Below are 22,613 nucleotides of genomic sequence, written 5' to 3'. Positions count from 1 at the left end.
GTCAGGAGTGGAGAGTCCAGGTCTTCCCACTCAAAACCTAAAGAGTAGTTTCTTCTATATTTTCCTGTTGAGACAGAGCCAATTTAATCTCCTTCTGTAAACCTGTCCACACTCCAATTAATAGCAAGGTTTTAAGGTTTTAGTTTTAAAGAGGCTTTGGATTCTCAAATGCCTTTGGCATGAATATTCTAAATTGGAAAATAGCTAAGCACAAATAACATGAAGATGTATTTCTCATATTTTTAGTGTATAAAGTAGCCTGTTTGTTTTTCATCTCATCTTTTTACATTCTCCCTAATAAGCAAAAGTCAGTAGATCATGTGTTCACTGGGTCTTGTGGTCATTAGTGTGAATCACAAAGGTTGTACTCTAATTGCCTACATCCTGCATAAAGCACTCTGTCAGCTGAGGTGCAAACAAGCTTCCTTAGCGACAAGATGAATCTCTAGGTCAAAAGCCCTCACCACGTTTTCTTTTGTGATTCTTAGATGTGTTGCTACCAACTTGGAGATCATTAGAACCTATTCTTCTAAAATTGCATACACTCATTATAACCATTTTCAGAAGGAAAAGTCAGGACCAAAAGATTTCTGCTTGATTTGGAAAATTATGTATTTGGAAATCTTGCTGTGATACAAAAATTAAATCCCATTTATGTATGTATTTAGTAAATCAAAGGCTTTTATGAAAAAAGAATAAAATTAGGTTATCCAAGAAGATCTGGGAATGTGGCCACTGTGTTATGCTTTATCAGCATTACTAAAAGCTGTAGATAAATAATATATATACACATGCTCAAGAATATCCTAAAAATGAGGGTTAATCATAGAATTAAGTGAGATCATAGAATATTTGATGAGAATTAGGGTTGAAAATAATACTCAGAATGCAGGCATTAGATAGTCTTTTATTATCCCATAATTTTGTGATACTGAGTTATTAGTAATATTATTATTATTAATATTAAGAATGATAATAATGATAACTAGTGTTTACTAAACTAAATATATGCCTGATCTGTGCTATTTGCATTAATAGAATCTAATCTCCTGCATTGGCAGGCAGATTCTTCATCACTGTGCCACCTGGGAAGCCAAATATATGGTGATATTATGTCAATTTTGATCATGACGTAAAGGTTAAGAGAGCAGGGTCTGGAGCCTAAACATCACAAATAGTAATAATAAATAATAAAAGCTTTGCCATTTATTAAGGTGAGTGACCTTGGCCTTGTTATTTAATTTCTCTGTACCTCAGGTTCCTTGTCTGTAAAACTGTGAAATGTGGATAGATATGTTAGTACCTACTTTATTATTATGACCTGTGTTATAGGTTTATTTTGAGGACTGAGTAAATAGACATAAAGCTATATATTTTGGCCAACAGGCTGAGAGGACTGGTTAAAATGTCCCTGACATAGTGCCTGTGGGTGACTGCTTGCATGCATGCCAAGTTGCTTCAGTCATTTCTGACAGTTTGTGACCCCGTGGACTGTAGCCCACCAGGCTTCTCTCTCCATGGGGATTCTCCAGGCAAGAATACTGGAGTGGTATCGGTTGCCATGCCCTCCTTCAGGGGAATCTTCCCCAACCCAGGGGCCGAACCCATGTATCTTACGTCTCCTGCACCAGCAGGCGGGTTCTTTACCACTAGCACCACCTGAGGGTGTGTGTATTCACTCCCACACCCCGATAACCAGGGGTTCCTGGGAAAGATATGTGAAGAGGAGACCCTTTTCTTTTCTCCATTTTTGGTTTATTTTCAGCCTCTAGAATGACTAGGTCATTTGATAACTACACATGCAAATGTGACATGAGAAGCTTGGGCAGTTATAATACTTAAGTGTCTGGCACCATGTGGATGGAACACAGTGATGGCTGAGCTGTTGCTTTGTGAGGTCAGGTGCTCTGTACCTTGCAGGTGCCGTGAGACAGCAAATGGGCTCTAGTTCTTGGCTCCACTGTAATTGCTGCCCTTGTCCCTCCTCTTGTCTTCCCAATTCCTTCTGCTTTCCGTGCATGCTGGACTGGCCTCATCGCAGACAGCAGGAGGAGAAGTCTAGTGAGTTAGGGATCCAACGTGAGATGGAGGTGCTTTGGGACTGTCTTCTTCCAGGGAAGAACTCTTCGATTTTCTTTCTTCTTTCTCTTCTCACATTTAGGATTCCAAGAAAAAGATCTATAACTCTCCTTTGTTACGTATTCCTTTCTTAGTGCCAGGTTTATTTTCTTTCCCTCTTTGGTGATGTGTAAGATCCAGGTGAACATTGCCCTACCTTATCAAGGTTTAGTTATCAGCATAGTCATCAGGTAGAGTTGTTTGGAATTCTTTAGTGAAGCAAGTCTGTGGTGGGTCAAGCATCTCTCTCAATCCTAGCCTGCAGGGATTGTTTCCTTTTGTTCCCTTAGAAGGTACAGGAGAATAGGGGTCTGCTCTCGGACTCTCATGTACCATGTGGTCTACATACACTGTTCTTTAAAACCCTGCCAGATAGGCATTATTACCCCATCTCATAGATGTGCAAATAGAGACTTTGAGAGTCAAACTCAGAGAGCTAAAGCAGTGAAAGTGGGATTTGATTTCCAGTGGGGCTGATTTGAAAGTCAGCATGCTTTCCAATGTGTTATTGCCATGAGGGTTACATACATTTTAACTGAGAATTTTAGCAAGAAGGAACTGAGTCTTTCAAAACAGTTTTGGACGTCAATCCGACATCTCTTTTGAGGAATCCCTGTCCTGAAATTATAGCACAGAAATACTGGCTTGGTGTACCTCTGTATATAATCTTCCCTGGTGGTCCAGTAAAACTAGTCTTATACTCCATGAAGGGAGAGACCCACCACAGAAAACACAAGACTGATGCATTTCATAAGAGCCATCACTTCGTAGGCCTACACTCCTGTAGGCAGCGATGACCTGCCACTCAGGGACATTCTCTCCAGGCAACTGACCACAGATATAAACAGGACTCTTGTTAATGAATTTGCTCATAGTTGCTTCCTGTTGATTTAACATTGGTCAAATTTCAGTCTTGTCGTTACTGTCAGCATGCTTGACTGTTTGAGTGATGTGACAGAGATACTGCTTGACAAGCACCATCCCTGGGTATGGGGATGGCTGTTGACTAGACACCTGCCCCATGCTCTTCTAGTCCTCATCCTCTGCCATTGGAAAACTGCTTTGAATTCCACTGTTCATTATCCTTTCTTCCAAACTGGCATCATCCTGTTTCATTTCCACAAATATCTCCCTGCCTACCAGATATTTCCAGCTAGACATCTCACAGTCAGTTTAAAGCCAGAGTTTCCAAAATCACAAATTGTCTCCCTTTGGAGCAAAATTTTTCTCCCAAACAGTTCATCTGCTGGTAACTTAAAAATGTCAGTCATCCCTGTTTTGGAATCCTTTATGCACCACCTCTTTTATTTATCCCTTACTTTTCTTCCTGTGTAAATTGTTTGGGACTCATTGCTTCATCTGAAGTCCCATGGCCGCCACTCTGCCCTGCAGTGGCCTGGCTCTTGCTCTGGTAGATCTCCATTCTCTTCAACTTGCAGGTTGGGTTCTATCTTCAAATTCTGGAACTCATCCCATTTCTAGACAAAGGAAAATTAAAGAACACTGGACTAATTGTTTTCCACCCCCTCAGGAGCAAGCATCTTAGTTTTAATCAAGCATTTGAACATTTTAAAATTAATTTTTTTTAACCAAGTAATAAGTGAATATTCTCCTTCTAATAATTAAAACATTACCGTCAAAGCAAAAGTCCCCATGGATCCTCTCCACTTTGCCCCCCGCTCCCCACAGTGAATTCCCAGGTTGTTTGTATCCTTCCAGATCTTTTCCTAAGCTTTAATACACATATATACATTCACAGAAAATACTATCATTTTCTTATTTTTTCTAATACAAATGTAAGTGAAAGTGAAAGTTGCTCAGTTGTGTCTGACTGTTTGCGATCCTAAGGGCTATACAGTCCATGGAATTCTCCAGGCCAGAATACGGGAGTGGGTAGCCATTCCCTCCTCCAGGGGATCTTCCCAACCCAGTGATCAAACCCAGATCTCCTGCATTGCAGGAGGATTCTCTTATCAGCTGAACCACAAGGGAAGCCCAAGAATACTGGAGTGGGTAGCCTATCCCTTCTCCAGTGGATCTTCCTCACCCTAGAACAGAACCAGAATCTCCTACATTGCAGTTGGATTGTTTACCAACTGATCTATGAGGGAAGCCCTAATACAAATGACCACATATAAATGCAGTATACTGTACAGGCTCTGTGATAACTTTTTTTTTAAACTCAACTTTCATTTATTCAATGAATATTTTTCAAGCGGTTGTTCGGTGAAGTAGACCCAGCTATATGATAGCATTTTATCTTAATTACCTTTTGTAAAGGCCTAATCTTCTGAAGGAGATCAATCCTGGGTGTTCATTGGAAGGACTGATGCTAAAGCTGAAACTGAAATACTTTGGCCACCTCATGCGACGAGTTGACTCACTGGAAAAGACTCTGATGCTGGGAAAGTTTGGGGGCGGGAGGAGAAGGGGACGACAGAGGATGAGATGGCTGGATGGCATCACCGACTCTGTGGACATGAGTTTGAGTGAACTCCGGGAGTTGGTGATGGACAGGGAAGCCTGGCATGCTGTGATTCATGGGGTTGCGGAGAGTCGGACACGACTGAGCGACTGAACTGAACTGAACTGAATCTTCTGGCAACCCACTCCAGTGTTCTTGCCTGGAGAATCCCAGGGATGGGGGAGCCTGGTGGGCTGCCGTCTATGGGGTCGCACAGAGTTGGACACGACTGAAGCAACTTAGCAGCAGCAGCAATCTTCAATTCTGAGGTACTGAGCTTAGAATTTCAAAATATGAATGTGTGGTTGGGGAACACAATTTAGTCTGTAGCAGAATTATGTTCTTTAAAATTTTTTTTTTTTTACTTTTATAAATTGAGGAATAGAGGCACATATATAGAGAACAGACTTTTGACACAGTGGAGGGGGAGATGGTGGGCTGAATTGAGAGAGTAACAATGAAACAGAATTACCATATGTAAAACAGATATCTGCTGGGAAGTTGCTGTATAACACGCAGGGAGCTCAATGTGGTACTCTGTGACAACCTTCAAGGGTGGATTGGGGTGGAGAGTTCGAGGGGAGGTTCGAAGGGAGGGGACGTATGCATACTTATGGCTGATTCACATTGCTGTGTGGCAGAAACCAACATGATATTGTAAAACAATTAACCTTCAATTAAAAATAAATTTAAAATATTTGAAGTATAGTTGTTATATAATATGTTAGAGATGTACAATATAGTGATTTACAAATTTTAAATGTTGTAGTCCATTTATAGTTATCATAAAATATTGGCTATTTCTTCCATTTTGTATAATATATCCTTTTAGCTTATTTTATACCTAATAAAACAGTGGAAACAGTGTCAGACTTTATTTTTTTGGGCTCCAAAATCACTGCAGATGGTGATTGCAGCCATGAAATTAAAAGACGCTTACTCCTTGGAAGGAAAGTTATGACCAACCTTGATAATATATTAAAAAGCAGAGACATTACTTTGCCAACAAAGGTCCGTCTAGTCAAGGCTATGGTTTTTCCCATGGTCATGTATGGATGTGAGAGTTGGACTGTGAAGAAAGCTGATTGCTGAAGAATTGATGCTTTTGAACTGTGGTGCTGGAGAAGACTCTTGAGAGTCCCTTGTACCGCAAGGAGATCCAACCAGTCCATTCTAAAGGAGATCGATCCTGGGTGTTCATTGGAGGGACTGATGCTGAAGCTGAAACTGCAATACTTTGGCCACCTCATGCGACGAGTTGACTCACTGGAAAAGACTCTGATGCTGGGAAAGGTTGGGGGCGGGAGAAGAAGGGGACGACCGAGAATGAGATGGCTGGATGGCATCACCGACTCTGTGGACATGAGTTTGAGTGAACTCCGGGAGTTGGTGATGGACAGGGAGGCCTGGCGTGCTGTGATTCATGGGGTCGTGGAGAGTCGGACACGACTGAGCGACTGAACTGAACTGAATTTTTTCCTCTTAACCCCCATTTTGACTCACCCTCTTCCCTTGCCCCGACTGGTAATCACTAGCTTGTTCTCTGTATCTGTAATCTGCTTCTTTTTTGTTATATTCATTAGTTTGTTGTAGTTTTTAGATTCCACATGTAAGAGATATCATATAGTATTTGTCTGACTTATTTCACTTACACGAATGCCCTCCAAGTCCCTCCATTATAATACAAATAGGAAAATTTTGTTCTTTTTATAGCTGAGTAGTATTCCATTGTGTATCTATCTATCTATCTCCAACCACTTCTTCTTTATCCAATCATCTGTTGATGGACATTTAGGTTGCGTCCATGTTTTGGCAATTGTAAATAATTCTGCTATGAGCATTAGGGCACATGTATCTTTTCAAATTAGTGTTTTTGTTGTTTTTGGATGTACATACAGGAGTGGAATTGCTGAGTCATAGAGTAGCTCTATTTTCAGTTTTTTTAGGAAACTCCTTATTGTTTTCCATAGTGACTACCAATTTGCATTGCCACCAACAGTGTAGGAGGATTCCCTTTTATCTACATCCTTGCCAACATTTGTTGCGTGTGGTCTTTTTGATGATAGCCCTTCTGACAGGTGTGAGTGATATCTCATTGTGGTTTTGATTTGCATTGCTTTAATGATTAGCAGTGTTGAGCATTTTTACATGTACTTGCTGGCCATCTGCATGTCTTCTTTGGGAAAATGTCTGTTCAGGTCTTCTGCCCATTTGAAAAATTGTATTGTTCATTTTTTTGATATTGAGTTGTATGAGTTATTTATATATGCTGAATATTAATCTCTTACCAATTATATAATTTGCAAATATTTTCTCCCATTCAGTAGATGTGTTTTCATTTTGTCATTGGTTTCCTTTACTGTATTAAGAATAATTATTGGGCCATCTGTCTGTGGCCCCTTTTTCTTCTTTTACAAACTCCCACGTGCTGTGATTCATGGGGTTGCGGAGAGTCAGGCATGACTGAGCGACTGAACTGACCTGAACTGAACTGATTTGTCTTTTAAGACTCAATTTGTCCTCACCTCCAGGTGCTTCTTTTCGGCCCTGGTCTGATTTGCTGCCCCACTCTATCTGTGCCCATGAAATCTATGCCTGGCTCTGTCATAGCCCATACTATATTTTGGTATAATCCTTTGCTTTTTTACCCCTTTCTCCAACCTGTCGGTGAGCTCCTTGCCATGGACTAGGTCTTTGGTGTTTTTGATCCCTACAAACGTTTTCTGATACATGATGTTTGCTCCACATGGATCTTTGCTGAAGAGATGAAGGCATAATCTGAATTCATACCAGAGTCATCTCCAGGGACTGGGCAGACCATCCCACACTGTTCTTCCAGAGGAAGTGCAGGAGAGTGTGGGAGTAGCTGATGAAAAAATGTAAGGATGAAGGACCTTTCCTAGGGAGTGAATCTCAAGCTTTCTCTCCGATTTCAACAGAATGTGCAGATACGGTAGGGCCTTGGTTCTGAGCTAAATATCAACTACAAAGGCTTTGATGCATAAACCCCCTTTTCATCTCCTCACAAATGGGGAAGTGTGGGTCTGGACTCAACGGCCAGACATTGTTGCTAATGAATGAGGGGGTATCATCCTCTCTCTTTCTGATCACAGAAGTTCTCTCTTTTTTTTCCCCCGGAAGTGGCTACTTTCCATCATCGTGAAAGCTCAAAGGACCTCTGTTCCTTCAAGTAGTTGGTTATAATTTAAAGATTTTCCTGGCTTGTGTTTACCTATCTCTTTTAGCATGGCTGGGAGTTTAACTTGAAAGAAGGAAAGGGAAAAAAGGTAGAATTGCTTCAATGGATGACTGACTCTCCTCTGAGAAGTAGTCAGGGTGTGAAACCTGTGTGTTTTTGATTTGTTTTCTTTTAAGATGAGACCATCTCTTGCTTGTGATGATTGCCATTTCTCTAGGCTTACCCTGGAAGATTTGTGAGGTTGTTTTATTCTAGCTAACAGCTCAGTAATTGGAATTGTTCAGGGTGAAATGAACCAATGGCAAAAGGAAGGGATTAGCCACTGAGGGATAACTGGGAATGAAGGAAAAGAAGGGATGGGAAGGTTCTTAAAAATGTCACAGAGGAGGATATTTTTAAAGTGGCCCCACAGCAAAGTTAAAGTAAATTGTAAATCATTTACATTGTAAATCATCTAGCTGCCGGTCACCAGATGCTTGAGCTCTGGGTCTTGTCTTGCATGTAGATACATTGGTAAGTCTTGATGTCTGCTTGTATCTTTCTTACAGTACTCAATAGGCAGTCCCTAATGGTGAATGAATTATGCTGACAAACTTGGGTCTCAGGTTGTTAGTGAGCTTCATAAACTCAGTTTTTTTTCTACCAAAGGGCAAATCCTACTATTTACAATGTGTACAGAGGATCCAGATCTCCTGATATCAAACATTGCTTCCATTGCTTAGCATGTGTGGATTCGAATGCGTCATTTTGTCTATGTCAGTTTCTTCATGGGTAAAATGGGAGTATCTGTTGTGATTCTTGCCTTATGGGATTGTTGTGGGAATGAGAGATCTAGGAGCAGGCTGCCTGGCTGGCTAATGGGGCAGCCACGTCGGGATAGTCACTGGGTCCTTCTCCCTCTATCTGTCGCCTATGCCTCCCTCTTTCTCAATTTGAATGGCCACTGCACACAGGATCTTTGCTTTTATAGGAGTTGTTTTCAGAATGCATCTTTCCCAGGGGACAGGGCCACTGGGAATCTTGCCATAAGTTAAACAATAGAGAGCACCCTGGGTTATTATTCTATTTATCAAAAATAGTTGGCTTGATCCTTGATAAAATCCCCATGAGGATGCTCATGACTTTGAACCTGACCAGGTATAAACTTCAACAGAGCTGGCTCTGGATGTTTCTGCAGCAGCAGTTAATGTAACTGAGGCACGGAATGTGGCAGCTCTCTCACCACACTGGGTGTCCATTTCATCCTCTGCCCCAACTCCTTTCTAAGGAGCTGAATGACTTCATAAAGGGGTATTAACTAATCTCAGGACCAGACCCATCCGAAAGAAAGAAACCTGTCTACCTGGGACTGAGCCCAAAATACAACCACATATTTGAAAGCATTTTTTACTACAGAAAATGAGCACCTTCTGAGCTCAAAGGAAGGTCTAGAATTCATGGGGGGTGGGGACTGTTTCTTCTTTTCTAACCATTTTTCCAATCTCTCATACCTAAGCCCATGTCCTTCCTCCTCTCATCCTCTTTTTTTCTCCAAAGAAGCAGGCTAGCAATGTCTATAGAATTATTGGGCTTTGTTTAAATTCACTTTCAGGAATTATTGACCCTATAGAACTTAATGACACCTCGGAGTTGAGGTTCTTGGTATAAATCCTTCATCCTTCACTGATTAACAGCCAGATGGGATTTGAAGGGGCTCCAATGTCCAAATGTTAAAATCTATACCAGACTTTCAGCTGAAAGAAAGTTACTATTCCTGCATATTAGCTTGATTTTGTAAAAACTAGAACACCACCAACACAATACAATTCAATTGCTGTACCTTTCCTGGGGGAAAAATTTTTTTAAGCCAAGAGACTGATCAACTGGTTGAAAATCAGAAACATGAACAGCTTTCTCTCAAATATACTGTGTTTTTGGCCTGTAAAATCTGATTCTTAATAACATCCAATTAATTGTATACAGACCAGCCAAAAATACTAATAACAGATTTTATTTTAACTTAATCCATGGAAAATAGGTAACAGTGTACTTCTAGTTTCTGCATAAAAAGCCATCCCTCTATTGCTAGATTAAGAAGTGGAATTTTTATTTGCATATTTTAGTGGAGATCCCCTCCATGCTCCTCCAAAGGGAGCTGAGTTTGTTTGCCTTTAGCCAGGTTGTATGAATTCAGTGTCAGGTTCCTCTAGAATTAGAAGATATTTAGAGATACAGTGGAGCAGTCCTACTGTGTGAGCCCATTGCTCTTTAGAACAAGCCCAGATGTGCTGCCGGGCCATGTATTACCCACGCAGCCTGGGCTGGTACCGTTATTACCCAGTCAGGGTGTCTGCCCATTTCTAATCCTTCAATGGAGAGAGACAATTCCACTGTCCCACATAATATGTACCAGCTGAATGGATCCCAATTTATCAGGAAAACTATAAATTGCAGAACACCAGGCTGAAACTAAAGTAATAAACCCTGTGATCTCTGTACCATACATTTTAGGCCATTATTTAAGGTCTCCAAGGAGATCGGTGCCGTAAAAACCATTTCTCAGGAATTCTGCCAGCTATAGGAGCGCACTGCAACTGTTCGTGCTAATATATTACAACTTGTTTACTGCGCTCCTCAGCAGCCGCAGCACCAGCGGTGTCACCAAGGGAGGGGGAATGATGCACATACCCTCTGGATAGGCAGCCAGATTTTTGTTTCCTATGTATACATAAAAAAGGATGCTTTTCTTTTTCCCATCCTCTTACGACTCTGCATCTCTATCCCAAGAAATAGCTTGAAAGCTCAAAGGAGATTGAGGAGGGCCTCTATTAATCTTCATAACCCCTTAGAAACTCACCGCTTTCAGCGGAAAAGCTTGTGCAAAATCTGGGGTACACATGAACTTGAGAGCCCACATAGATTGAGATGCTAATTTCACAGAGCATCCATATGGCCTTGGACAATTATTTAACTTCTTTGGGGCTTCATTTTCTCATCTGTTTTTGTCTATTTTTTTTGTTTTTGAAAAGTGAAAGTCGCTCAGTCGTGTCCTACTCTTTGCGACCCCGTGGACCCCAGTCCGTGGAATTCTCCAGGCCAGAATGCTGGAGTGGGTAGTCTTTTCCTTCTCCAGGGGATCTTCCCAACCCAGGGATCGAACCCAGGTGTCTCACATTTAAGGAACAGCAATGCCTACAAGACCTTTTAGAACTAACACCCAAAAGAGATGTTCTTTTCATTATATGGGACTGGAATGCAAAAGTAGGAAGTCAAGCAACACCTGGAGTAACAGGAAAATTTGGCCTTGGAGCACGGAATGAAGCAGGGCAAAGGCTAATAGAGTTTTGTCAAGAGAACACACTGGTCATAGCAAACACCCTCTTCCAACAACACAAGAGAAGACTACACATGGATATCACCAGATGGTCAACACCAAAATCAGATTGATTATATTCTTTGCAGCTAAAGATGGAGAAGCTCTATACAGTCAGCAAAAACAAGACCAGGAGCTGACTGTGGCTCAGATCATGAACTCCTTATTGCCAAATTCAGACTTAAATTGAAGAAAGTAGGGAAAACCACTAAACCATTCAGATATGATCTAAATCAAATCCCTTATGATTATACAGTGGAAGTGAGAAATAGATTTAAGGGACTAGATCTGATAGATAGAGTGCCTGATGAACTCTGGACGGAGGTTCATGTCATTGTACAGGAGACAGGGACCAAGACCATCCCCATGGAAAAGAAATGGAAAAAAGCAAAATGGCTGTCTGAGGAGGCCTTACAAATAGCTGTGAAAAGAAGAGAAGTGAAAAGCAAAGGAGAAAAGGAAAGATATAAGCATCTGAATGCAGAGTTCCAAAGAACAGCAAGGAGAGGTAAGAAAGCCTTCCTCAGCGATCAATGCAAATAAATAGAGGAAAACAACAGAGTAGGAAAAACAAGAGATCTCTTCAAGAAAATTAGAGATTCCAAGGGAACATTTCATGCAAAGATGGGCTCGATAAAGGACAGGAATGGTATGGACCTAACAGAAGCAGAAGATATTAAGAAGAGGTGGCAAGAATACACAGAAGAACTGTACAAAAAAGATCTTCACGACCAAGATAGTCATGATAACGTGATCACTGACCTAGAGCCAGACATCTTGGAATGTGAAGTCAAATGGGCCTTAGAAAGCATCACTACGGACAAAGCTGGTGGAGGTGATGGAATTCCAGTTGAGCTATTTAAAATCTTGAAAGATGATGCTGTGAAAGTGCTGCACTCAATATGCCAGCAAATTTGGAAAACTCAGCAGTGGCCACAGGACTGGAAAAGGTCAGTCTTTATTCCAATCCCAAAGAAAGGCAATGCCAAAGAATGCTCAAACTACCGCACAATTGCACTCATCTCACACGCTAGTAAAGTCATGCTCAAAAGTCTCCAAGCCAGGCTTCAGCAATATGTGAACTGTGAACTCCCAGATATTCAAGCAGGTTTTAGAAAAGGCAGAGGCACCAGAGATCAAATTGCCAACATCCGCTGGATCATGGAGAAAGCAAGAGAGTTCCAGAAAAACATCTATTTCTGCTTCATTGACTATGCCAAAGCCTTTGACTGTGTGGATCACAATAAACTGTGGAACATTCTGAAAGAGATGGGAATCCCAGACCACCTGACCTGCCTCTTGAGAAACCTGTACGCAGGTCAGGAAGCAACAGTCAGAACTGGACATGGAACCACAGACTTGTTCCAAATAGGAAAAGGAGTATGTCAAGGCTGTATATTGTCACCTTGCTTATTTAACTTATATGCAGAGTACATCATGAGGAACGCTGGGCTGGAAGGAGCACAAGCTGGAATCAAGATTGCCGGGAGAAATATCAATAACCTCAGATATGCAGATGACACCACCCTTATGGCAGAAAGTGAAGAGGAACTCAAAAGCCTCTTGAGGAAAGTGAAAGAGGAGAGTGAAAAGGTTGGCTTGAAGCTCAACATTCAGAAAACAAAGATCATGGCATCTGGTCCCATCACTTCATGGGAAATAGATGGAAAAACAGTGGAAACAGTGTCAGACTTTATTTTGGGGGGCTCCAAAATCACTGCAGATGCTGATTGCAGCCATGAAATTAAAAGACGCTTACTCCTTGGAAGGAAAGTTATGACCAACCTTGATAGTATATTAAAAAGCAGAGACATTACTTTGCCAACCAAGGTCCGTCTAGTCAAGGCTATGGTTTTTCCAGTGGTCATGTATGGATGTGAGAGTTGGACTGTGAAGAAAGCTGATCGCCGAAGAATTGATGCTTTTGAACTGTGGTGTTGGAGAAGACTCTTGAGAGTCCCTTGTACCGCAAGGAGATCCAACCAGTCCATTCTAAAGGAGATCAATCCTGGATGTTCATTGGAAGGACTGATGCTAAAGCTGAAACTCCAATACTTTGGGCACCTCATGCGACGAGTTGACTCACTGCAAAAGACTCTAATGCTGGGAAAGGTTGGGGGCGGGAGGAGAAGGGGATGACAGAGGATGAGATGGCTGGATGGCATCACCGACTCTGTGGACATGAGTTTGAGTGAACTCCGGGAGTTGGTGATGGACAGGGAGGCCTGGCGTGCTGTGATTCATGGGGTCGCGGAGAGTCGGACACGACTGAGCGACTGAACTGAACTGAACTGAATGCCTCCTTGAGGATTAGATAACAGATACAAAGAGCAGGAATTTAAAAAATGTTAGTTTTAAAGGTTTCCTAATTAATTGCTGCTGCTGCTGCTAAGTCACTTCAGTCATGTCCGACTCTGTGTGACCCCATAGACAGAAGCCCACCAGGCTCCCCCGCCCCTGGGATTCTCCAGGCAAGAACACCTGAGTGGGTTGCCACTTCCTTCTCCAATGTGTGAAAGTGAAAAGTGAAAGTGAAGTCACTCAGTCGTGTCTGACCCCTAACGACCCCACAGACTGCAGCCTACCAGGCTGCTCCATCCATGGGATTCTCCAGGCAAGAGTACTGGAGTGGCTTGCCATTGCCTTCTCTGATTAATTGGTTCACTGACAGAATAAAGATACCAATTTGCTACTTTTATAAAAGAGTTGAATATATTGGTAACAATATCTTAGTACATTAACTGCAGCTATTCACCTAGTAAAGAAATCTTCAATGCAGTTTCCAGGCTGTTGATAGAAAAAATAAAACCAACCCTGTATTAGTTTTCTAGGGCTGCTGTGATGAAGTACCATAGACTGGGTAGCTTAAACAACAGAACTTAATTTTCTCACAGTTTTGGAGACTAGAAATTCAACATTGAAGTGTTGGCAGGCTTGGTTTTCTTCTAAGATTCCCCTCCTTGGTTTGTAGGTGACCATCTTCTGCCTGTGTCTTCATGTGGTCTTCCCTCTGGGCATGTCTGTGTCCTAATTTTCTCTTCTTTCAAGGACACTAGTCATATCGGATGAAAGTCCACCCTAATGACCTCACTTTAACTTAATTATCTCTTTTAAGACCCTATTTCTAAATAAAGTCACATTCTGAGGTACTGAGTTTAGGAACTCAACATATGAATTTCAGAGGCATGAAATTCAGTCTATAACACTCTCCTACATTGCCAAGCCTGTTTTAGCAATGGGATGGGGTTAGAGAGGGCCTGATTCCACTTGAGGAGGTTTTATGTGGGTCTAGGTGCCATTATGTGCTCATTTTAATCTTTTAAAATGTGAAATGAGTTTGGAAACTCACCCATTATATTGCTTAACACATGAAACAAATCTAGCGGGTGTAGAAGTTTCAATAAAAATAATATTATCTTATGACATCCTCTGCCTAATTGACTTCCTAGTGAAGAACTTAAGAAAAAGTATCAAGCCTTCCCAGTTATGGATTAGTAATCTGATGATGTGAAATCCTTTAGGTTGCCAAGAAGTCGTTTCCCAGTTAATAGAGCTGGTAGTTATCTAGTGTGCCATCACGGTTGCTTTGGCCCATGATAGATAATGGTTGGATCACCAAGTTGGACAACTGGGCTGTGAAGAGGCTCTGAACATCAGCATAGGGACTGGCTTCTCTGCTCTGGGGGCTAAGTGAGGCTGGAGAACCCAGTGGCCTCCTATCTCTGTGCGGTGAGTGGAACAAAGCCAAGGCAGGGAGGAGCCCAGCAGCAGGGCCATGGGGACTGGTTCTGGAAGGTGTGTTAGTTTCCTGTAGCTGTTGTGACAAATGTCCACAAGTTTAGTGACTTCAAACAACACACATTTATTATCTTCCACTTCTGGAAGTCAGAAACCACAACTCCATTTCATAGGGCTGAAGCTGGGCTGTTAGTTGGTAGGCTGGTGCCTCTGGAAGCTCCAGAGGAGAGTCTGTTTCCTTGCCTTGTCCAGTTTCTGTAGGCCACCTATATTCCTTAACTCATGGCCTCTTCCTCCATCTTCAAAGCCTGCAGTGTAGCGTAGCGTTTTCAGATCTCATTTTGATTCTCTGACCTTGTCTCCATTATCATATTTTCTCTCTCACCCTGACTCTCTCTTTCAGTTATAAGGACCTTTGTGATCACACTGGGTCCACCTGGATAATCTAGTATAATATCATCTCAAGATCCTTAACTTAATCTGCACAATCCCTTTTGCCAGAAGAGGTGACATATTCACAGGTCCTGGTGTTTGGGATATGGACATATTACAAGCGGCCATTATTCTGCCTGTCACAGGGAAGAACCCTGGCAAATGGACTCCAGGACCAGGAGGCAGGAGGTTGTGAGCAGCTCCAAATTGCAAACCGAAGAATTTAAGTGGGTTGTGAGTGGGGAGATGGATGAGCATATGTGTGTGTCAGTGGGGGGTGGGAGGAAGTATATGTGGGTGTATTGTAGAAAGGTAGGGTTCAGTAAGCCCATGAAGTATCGTTCCTTCCTGTGAAAGTGTCCCTCTCTTTATACCATCATGTCTACTAGGTTAAGAACCTGCTTTAGGCCTCAAACGAAAGAGCAGCCAAATCCACAGATCTCAGTGCTCCCTAGAGCCATCCTCTCTGCTTATTGTCACAAGTTCTATTTCTTTCTTTCTTCTTTTTCTGCTACCACCTGTTGAGTACTCACCATGAGTAGATAGAGTGCTGCCTGCTTTATCTCTTATTTCTCTTGTAATCCTTGCTATATTTGTTAGCGTGAGGCTAACAAATCACAGAATGGCAGCGGTCTGACTCCAAAGAAGCTATTTCTTGTCCACAGGGCCCTCTGATGCTGGCTGGAGATCTGGTCCCAGGGCAGCTCTCTGCATGATGCTTTACTATGCAGGCCCTGTCCATGGTGTTGCTCCGCGTCCTCCAGGACCTGGGACCCTCTGCATCCAGCACCTAGCTGGGGAAATGTAAGTAGAGGGGGTTGACCTGCTCCTTAAGAAGTCCTGGCCAGTAGAGGCATGTGTCTTTTCTGCTCATGTTCTTTTGTCCAGTACATAAAATACTCAGCCACAAGGGGGCTAGGATGCGCAGCTGTCTGGCTGGGTGGTTTCCTCCTAGTAGTGACTCTGTGCAAGTTTTGGAGAGTTTTTGCTGGACAGCAGCTATCACATCCATCCTTTGAATAAACCTATTTGGTAAGATTATTTATCGATGAACAAATCAAGACCTCACGTTATTTGTAATAACGTGACCTGGTTAAGTGAGTGGCATAATCAGGGTTCCTGCACAGGCTTGTCAGAATTCTCTCTGATTGCAAATCCCGTCTTTGTAACCAGTGCCTCATGCCAGCACTTGTTCTTCTGCGATGTTTATCAACCTATTTTTTCATCTGACAGTCCTTGGAGGGGTAGCATTCCTCCGAAACTGTGGGGCCTTAAGTCTGCACACCCTTTTCTGAGAGGCAGTTTGGAATTAGCCCCTTGTTCTCCTTTCCTGCCTTCTGTCTTTTTCCTGTCAAACTTCCAGGCCCCTTTTGCTGTCCCCAAACTCCACGATTCAGGTATTTTCTGATCTCCTATTTCCCTTAGTCAACAACATGGATCCACCATGGTTCATTTCTCAAACCAGTTCCAGAGATGGTGCCAGACATCTTGCGCCTAACATTGCTATCTTTAATTCCTCCCTCTCCCTCATCCATCCATTTATCCACCTCTGACATTTATCCTATGCTTACTCCATGCCAGGCACTGTGTGATCTACATGGTGGAATATGACCCAAAATTTGGGCTTGAAGTGCTGATGATGCCTATTTCAGAACCCTGTAATGCCAGCATTCATCCCCCTCCCTGTTTCCACTATCAGATGTTCCAGTGCATGCCCTATTCCCTCTTTCTTAGAGCATTCAGTAATTTCCTCACTAGCCTCCTACCTTATTTATCTTTTAGTTCAGTTGTTTCCATACATTGTTGTCAGGTTAATCTTTAGAAAGCACAGTCTTGATTATATTGATTTCCAGCTCTAAAATTCCTGTAGCTCCCAATTGGACTATAGCCCGCCAGGCTCCTCTGTCAATGGGATTCTCCAGGCAAGAATGCTGGCGTGAGCTGCCATTCCTTTCTCTAGGAGATCTTCCCAGACCCAGGGATTGAACCTAGGTCTTCTGCATTGCAGGCAGATTCTTTAACATCTGAGTCACTAGAGAAGCCCTATTGACTATAAAATAAGGTCTAAATGTTCTAGTCTGGCATACAAACTTTTCCATGATCTGGCCTCTCTTGATCTTTCTAATTTTATATTCCCTTTCCCCTCTTTCATGCATCACCCACCCAAACTGATATTCTTAAGATTCTCTCCACATTCTCCTTCTTTACCCATCACTTGAGTACATATCTCACACATATCCCATCTATCCCGACATTTAAATTCTTTGGTCCTGCAGTCTGTCATACGAGAGAGTCTATTTGTGCTCTATAAATAAGTGTTGAATGAATGACTAGGTCCTAGCCTGGTCTTTAACACATCTAAATCCCAAACATAACACTATGTATTTTGCCTTGGCAATAAATTCATTGTAATTTATATTATATTTGCTTATGTATATATCTCATTATTCCTACTAGATGGTTCTCAGAGCTATACATGATTTAGCTTTAGTTACCATGCACCAAATCATCTTCCACCTGAGTACCAATGCCCCACACATAGTTCAGTTCAGTTCAGTTCAGTCGCTCAGTCATGTCTGACTCTCCGCGACCCCATGAATCACAGCATGCCAGGCCTCCCTGTCCATCACCAACTCCCGGAGTTCACTCAAACTCATGTCCACAGAGTCGGTGATGCCATCCAGCCATCTCATTCTCGGTCGTCCCCTTCTTCTCCCACCCCCAACCTTTCCCAGCATCAGAGTCTTTTCCAGTGAGTCAACTCGTCGCATGAGGTGGCCAAAGTATTGCAGCTTCAGCTTTAGCATCAGTCCCTCCAATGAACATCCAGGATTGATCTCCTCTAGAATGGACTGGTTGGATCTCCTTGCAGTATAAGGGACTCTCAAGAGTCTTCTCCCACATAGTAGGTCCTCAAAAAAAAATCTGTGCATGTCTGTGTGTGCACTGAATGGTTAGACCTTGCCAGAATGTTTTGAGGGTTATAGAGTCTATTTAAGGCACACAACAGGCTTTCCTTTGGGAACATATTATGCTAAAGTAATGGCTGATAAGTATGCAAAGCCATTTCTGTAGGGGCATTTAATAAAGAATTAAAGGAATAAGCATGTAATATTAGCTTCCTGGATGAAGTGGGAGAGGTGTTTGGTGCCACGCCTCCTCTAATTATTCTTCAGGGGACCCCCAGCACAGAAGCAGCCTGTATGGCCACACTAGAAACAATTTTTGCATGCTGGAATTAACACTGTAAAATGAGGTGTCCCAACTACTGGTGAAGCCTGGGTTCTGGAGTGGGAGTGACTGGGTAATCTATCATTTAGCGTAGAGCTGGGCAGAATATTGGTTGAATGAGTCAGTAAAAGTATCAGAGCTGAGGTGTGAATGAAAACTCAAGCGTGGGGATCTTTGCAATAGTCACCTGTCTGGGTGCTTCTCGCCGAGGTGCAGACAGACTTAGGATGCTGAAGGATTAGGAAACTTCACTGCTGCTGTGTTTAGTGAGCAGGTCGCTCTCTAACTGTGCCCTTTTGATAACCACAGGCTCTCCTATCCTCTTCATTTGGTGCCAGGCCTAGGGAGTGCAGACAGGCTGGGAGTTGTGTCTTTATTACAGACATTAGCCACCAAGGGAGCCTGCTCAGAGTTTCACATGATTTTCTGCTGAGCAGGAGGCCAGCAAAGTCACCAGGCACCACATGATTTAATTAGAGACAAGATTTCAAGCTTTGTTTGTGTTCCCAGGATTTGGTGTGATAGTACAGTGGGGACCCTGGTATCTCGGCATCCTCTGTTTAGGTAATTGGTACAGCAGGGAGGGCTTCATTGGGCCAACAGTCAGTTTTCTCCACTGAAGGTTCACAGTACCCGAAACACATTTCACCAACTTTAAATGAGTCACTAGATACAATCCAGCCAAGGAAGGCACATGTCTTAGAAACTCTTTTGCTTAAATTCTTCTCTGAGACTTTGGAAAGGCAGGGTTTGAAACCCAACACATGCAATCCTTATATTAGTGATGGAAAGCTAGCTCTTTTCTGTCACTCTTCTCTACAGTTTATCTCCCTTGTACATTTCAGAATGTTGTCAATCCAAACAAAACATATGACACAAGAATCCATTGCATCACTAATCCCCTTCCCATCCTGCCCCATCTCTATATTCTGATATGACCTATTCTTACTGCTGCTAGTGCTTTCTCCTTGCCCTGGGCCATCCTGTATCCAGATGATTCAGTGTTGCTCCAAATGAACATGGCAGTTCTTGGCCTATGGGCTGTCATTGATCCCTTCTTCCCTCATGGTAGATAGCACTAATTAACTTATCACAACACACTTTCTTAAAGAGCTGGGTCTTGTGTATGGAGTTTTACTTAGGAGAGCCGCAGGCAGGTACCACTGATCAGTGGAAGTTAGTACGTAAGATAAAACCTATTTTCCCAATTAAGCAGTTTCTATGGACTTCTAGAAATGAAAAATGAGGATTTAGCTTACTGACAATGTCCCTTTTCCTATCCTTTCTCCTCCAGGATTTCTTATTTTTTCTACTGATCATCTTTGTAAGTTTCAGTAAAATAGTTAATTTTCTCTTTTTTGTTCAGTTAAGTTTTAGCAGTATTTCTTGATTTCCTATGTCATATAGACATCTCTCCAAAGAAGATGTACAGATGGCCAAGAGGCACATGAAAAGATGTTAAACATCATAGTAGGGAAATGAAAATCAACACTATAGTGAGGTATCACCTCACACTGGTCAGAATGGTCATGTACCCCAATGTAGCACTATTTACAAAAAGATATGGAAGCAACTTAAATATCCAATGATGGATGAATGGATAAAGAAAATGTAGTGTATATTTATACAATGGAATATTACTTAGCCATAAAAAGAAATGAAATTGAATCATTTGTAGAGATGTAGATGGACTTAGAGTCTGTCATACAGAATGAAGTAAGTCAGAAAGAGAAAAACAAATATCATATACTAACACATATATGTGGAGAAGGCCATGGCACCCTACTCCAGTACCCTTGCCTGGAAAATCCCATGGACAGAGGAGCCTGGTAGACTGTAGTCCATGGGGTTGCTAAGAGTCGGACATGACTGCGCGACTTCACTTTCACTTTTCACTTTCATGCATTCGAGAAGGACATGGCAACCCACTCCAGTATTCTTGCCTGGAGAATCCCAGTGACAGAGGAGCCTGGTGGGCTGCCGTCTATGGGGTCGCCAGAGTCGGACACAACTGAAGTGACTTAGCAGCAGCAGCAGCAACACATATATGTGGAATCTAGAAAAATGGCACAGATGAACCTATTTCCAGGGCAGGAATAGATATGCAGATGTAGAGAATGGACACATAGACCCTGGGGGTGAAGGGGAGGGTGGGGCGGATTGGGAGATTATGATTGACATACACACTAGCGTATGTAAACTAGACAACTAGTGGGAACCTGCTACAAAGCACAGGGAGCTCAGCTCAGTGCTATGTGATGAACCCATATGTAGGATGGGGGAGGTGGGAGGAAGACCTAAGAGGGAGGGGTTATGTGTATACATATAGCTGATTCACTTAATTGTACAGTAGAAACCAACACAGCATTGTAAAGTAATTATACCCCAATTTTTTAAAAAAGAGGGTAATAGGTTTCTTGAGGTTTTCTTCATCTTCCTCTCCCATCATGCTTTCCCGCGAATTTTATCTTGTCATATGCTTAACATTTACATCCCTTTCTTTATATAGTATGTCCTGATCACTCTGAATGAGACAGTCCACCCCCACCAATCTATCCTTGTTAACCTGCTTTGCTTTTCTTTAGAGCATTTTTCACCTTTAAAAATAGGTGAAATTTTTAAAATTATCTCTCCCCAACTAGAGTTTAAATTTCATGAAAGGAGGGAACTTGTTTGTTTTGTTTAGTGCTGTAATCCTAGCATCAAGAATTCTGTTGGCATAGTAAGTGAGGTGCTTAATAAGTACTTATTTAAGGAATAAGTGACTTCTAATCATGCTCCATACCCCAGTTAACTCCTGTTGGCAGAAACAGCCCTTTGTGCCTGAGGAAGGCATCTGACCACCACCACCCCTCCGCCACTCCACCTCCCAACAATATGAAAGGACTACCTCACTTTCTGGTCCTCTAGGGCATTGAAAACTTCCACTGAAGGCATTCTTCAAACAGGATCCCATTAAAGAAATTTACTTATCATCTAGTTTTAACTTTTTAGGCATATTGACTCCCTGAGGAAATGGAACCCAGAACAGGCACAGTGTGATGAGAAGGAGGAAGAAAAAGGGAAAAATTTTAGAACTTGAGTTTGTTTAAGGAGGTCAAACTTGGGGCAATTTGGGATTATGAACTCAGAATATAAACTGAGAGTTAGAAAAGGAAAGGGAACTTTACTTATTTAAGATATTTCTTCTTAGAGTGACTAACAGCTATGTGTAGAGCAGCAGTGTTCTGACAATACTGACCTTTTGAATCAAACAGATCTGAGTTTCAGTTATTTTCTGCTGTTGGTTGTGTGACTGAACTGATTCATAAATATGAAACCATGTTTAATAACATCTACATCAGTTCAGTTCAGTTCAGTCGCTCAGTCGTGTCCGACTCTTTGCGACCCCATGAATCACAGCACGCCAGGCCTCCCTGTCCATCACCAACTCCCGGAGTTCACTCAAACTCATGTCCATCGAGTTGGTGATGCCATCCAGCCATCTCATCCTCTGTCATCCCCTTCTCCTCCCGCCCCCAACCTTTCCCAGCATTAGAGTCTTTTCCAGTGAGTCAACTCTTCGCATGAGGTGGCCAAAGTATTGGAGCTTCAGCTTTAGCATCAGTCCTTTAAATGAACACCCAGGATTGATCTCCTTTAGAATGGGCTGGTTGGATCTCCTTGCAGTCCAAGGGACTCGCAAGAGTCTTCTCCAACACCACAGTTCAAAAGCATCAATTCTTCGGCGATCAGCTTTCTTCACAGTCCAACTCTCACATCCACATGATCACGGGAAAAACCATAGCCTTGACTAGACGGACCTTGGTTGGCAAAGTAATGTCTCATACTCCTGCTCAAATGCTCAAGCATAAAATGAAAAATCTCTCGATGCCCTGGGGGAAGACAAGAAAATAAGGGCTGTATCGCCCAGTTGTAAATGATGAATGTGTGTTAATCACTCAGTCATGTCTGACACTCTGCAACCCTATGGACTGTAGCCCTCCAGGCTCCTCTGTCCATGGAATTCTCCAGGCAAGAATACTGGAGTGGGATGCCATTCTATTCTCCAGAGGATCTTCCCAACCCAGGGATGGAAA

This window comes from Moschus berezovskii, chromosome 6 (genome assembly GCF_049115385.1).
Source record: "Moschus berezovskii isolate FMDL1 chromosome 6, NW_MosBer_1.0, whole genome shotgun sequence".
NCBI classification, from domain to species: domain Eukaryota; kingdom Metazoa; phylum Chordata; class Mammalia; order Artiodactyla; family Moschidae; genus Moschus; species Moschus berezovskii.
Note: the sequence above shows the minus strand (reverse complement) of the source record.